Source organism: Belonocnema kinseyi, chromosome 1 (assembly GCF_010883055.1).
Source record: "Belonocnema kinseyi isolate 2016_QV_RU_SX_M_011 chromosome 1, B_treatae_v1, whole genome shotgun sequence".
In the NCBI taxonomy this organism is placed as follows: domain Eukaryota; kingdom Metazoa; phylum Arthropoda; class Insecta; order Hymenoptera; family Cynipidae; genus Belonocnema; species Belonocnema kinseyi.
In genome coordinates this window covers 34312149-34315166 of record NC_046657.1, presented here as the reverse complement: position 1 = coordinate 34315166, position 3018 = coordinate 34312149, and the positions used below count along the sequence as shown (strand labels likewise).

General features: G+C 25.7%; 1 protein-coding gene across 2 annotated transcripts in view; it reads right to left on the bottom strand.

Annotated features, from left to right (window-relative positions):
• LOC117173916 overlaps positions 1-1537 on the bottom strand; it is a 45725-nt gene extending 44188 nt beyond the window's left edge. Inside the window, exon 1 of one of the 2 annotated variants that reach the window (XM_033362566.1) lies at positions 1294-1537. The gene's annotated coding sequence lies outside the window, so the exon portion shown is untranslated. The remainder of the gene's footprint in view (positions 1-1293) is intronic. The other variant, XM_033362572.1, reaches the window with a different exon arrangement.
• Between the last annotated feature and the right edge of the window lie 1481 nt (positions 1538-3018).

Genomic DNA, 3018 nt, shown 5'->3' with positions numbered 1-3018 from the left:
AAAATTCCTTTTTTTAAATGAAAATTGAACTATTTTAGTGCAAAATTGATCTTTTCTGTTTAATAATTCCACTATTTTTATTGTAATTTTTTCTTTTTTTTTAAATTCAACTGTTTCATTGAAAATTAGTTTATTCTGTAAAAAAATCCTTTTTTTTTAGAAAAAATTAATTTTTATATTTGAAATATCATATCCTTGGTTGAAAATTCCTTTTTTTAATTGAAAATTGAACTATTTTAGTTCCAAATTGATCTTTTTTGGTTAATAATTCCAATATTTTTATTGTAATTTTTTCTTTTAAAATTCAAAAGTTTCGTTGAAAATTCATGTATTTTGTTAAAAATTTCGATTGGTAGAAAATTAATTTTCACACTTGGAATATCATCTTCTTGGTTGAAAATTAATTATTTATTAAAATGAAAATCGAACCTAAATCTAATTCACTTTAATTAATTAAAAATTAAATTAATTCACCAAATTTAATTTAAAATTCATCTTTTTAAATTGAAAATTAACCTATTTTTTTGAAAAATGTAATTATTGTGTAAAAAATTCGTTTTTTTTTCGGTGAAAATTAATTACATTCGTAGAAAATCAATTTTTTAACTGAAAATTTAACTACCTATTTTATTTGAAAATAAATTCTATTAAAAAAATGTTTTCAAACTTCTAAATGGAATTTTTTTCAAAAAGGCAACCTTTAATTTCATATTAAATTAATCTACGTAATACAAACGTTATTTTCCTGAAAAAGAAAGTTAAAACCGGTTACGGAACAAGAAATTAAGACACTTCCGCATTTTTTTAAATCACTTCCAAATTCTAAATACCTCCAAATTTCAGGCACTTAAAACTTTCCCACACTTTTCAAAATTCTTTGTATTCGAATTTTGAAGTCAAAAAATAAAAACACAAATTTTAACAAAATCAGTAAAAATAAACAAACACGTCAAAATTAAAAAAAAAATAGTTTCAAACTATCTAGTAACTTTTGAAAACCAATCAAACTCATTTTCACTTCTTGACCGAAATTCTAATTCACTTCCTGACTTTGCATATCCTTTTTTGCGCCCAGAATAAATAATTTCTAAAAAAAAACAAACAAGAAAAACCAATTGGTTCCGTCACGAGTCTTCCAGCCAAGGTTGAAATTGTACATTTGAGATAGAATATCCTCTCGTAAAGGCAAAATTCGATTGCATAAAAATGCATAAAAGTGGGCAGTTGTGATTTCATTGAAAAAGAAAGTGACACCGACACCGGTTTTGGAGTAAAAGTAAACATGCAAAGTACCTTGCCTTGCCCAGACGTCAAACCCCCGCCGCGTCCACTTTGGCAAAACAATTACGTGCCATTCTTCTCTTTTCTTCCCTATCCTTCACATTTGAACAGATTTTTTGCGATACGAAGTTTTTCGAAATTCCGAAAAATCCGATTTTAGGATTCGGGAATTTCCCTGACACAGGAGACTACTTTTTTTGAGGAGAAATTTATTTTTAATATACGGTAGGTCCGGACCGTGCCATGACATGACACGGGCTCCGTGCGGTGGAAACGATATATATCGAAAAGTCCATGTCGACTATCGATTTGTAGTTTGGCGCGGAATTTGAAATTCGCGGTTTGCTCTTGATGAATCAGGTATTTCAGGTTGAGTTGGGCTGCATGGGACGAAACTTTATGCATTTTTTGTTGAATAAATTGCAAAAAAAATATATTTCTACCTTCCCCCCCCCCTCTATCTGTACGTAATTTTTAGACTCAAGAAATATTTTGCTAGTTATTGTCAGAAGAATTAGGCAGTGTCACGAAAACTTCATTTTCAAAATTCCCTGATTTTTCCTTGACTGATTTTCCATTTATCTTGATAATTAACTTTCAACTACTAGCATTAATTTGAACTTTTTCAAATTTACTGATTTATTTTAAACAAAGAAATCTCTTTTCTACTATAAAAAATTGCTTTTTAACAAAATACTTTAATTTATAAACAAAATAATTAAATCTTTTACATCGTAGTTAAATTTTCAACCCACAAAGATAAACTCTCAACAAAAAAGTGTCATAGTTTATATTTCAATAACTAAAAATGAAATTTATAAAAAAAAAATGTTGAACCTAACGGACGAATTTTCGAAATAAAAATTTTTTACTCAAGAAAGAAAGAAAATTTTATCGAAATTGTACAAACTTTAAGACGAAGAACGAATTTTCTGAGCAAAATTAAAATTTCCAAACAATAAATATGACTTTTCAGAGGAAAATTAATTTTCCAGGAAATTGATGCATTTTTACCCAACAAAAATGAAATTTCAAACTAAGGAAATTATTTTATCTTGCCAGAAACAGCAGAATTTTCAAGTAAAAAATATCAACCTGAAAAGATGTAAAAATTATATTTTTAGTTCAAAAATTAATTTTCAACTAAAAATAAGGCTAAAACTAAATAGAGGTTAAAACTGAACTGTTGAATTCTCAACAAAATGGTTCAACTTTTAGAAAAAAATGTGAATTTTTACTAAAACTATAAATCTTTTAGAAAATTATATCTTAACAAAGTGATTCAAGCAAATCATTCAAAGGAAATAGTTGAATACTCAAGAAAAGAAGAAGAATTTTTAACCAAAAAAATTGGCTTTTCATTTTTAAAAAATTAAATTTCCACTAAAATAGATGAATTTTCAAATAAAAAAGATAATTTGTCAAACAAAAATAGTTACATTTCCTATTAAAAAGTATTTCTTTTGAATTTCCATAAAAGATGAAATTTCTCTTAACACTGATACATTTTTATTACATTTTTTTTAATAGTTGAATTTTCATCCAAAAAATATTCAGATTAAGTTTACAAGATGAAAATATGATTTTTTCAACCAAAAAATAAATTTCTACGAAAATAGAAACAAATTTTCAATGCAAAAAGACAAATTTTTTAACGCAAAAGGATAATTTAAAAAAAATTTGAATTGTTTACCAAATAATTACATTTTTGCCAAGAAAGATGAAATTCGTACTAAA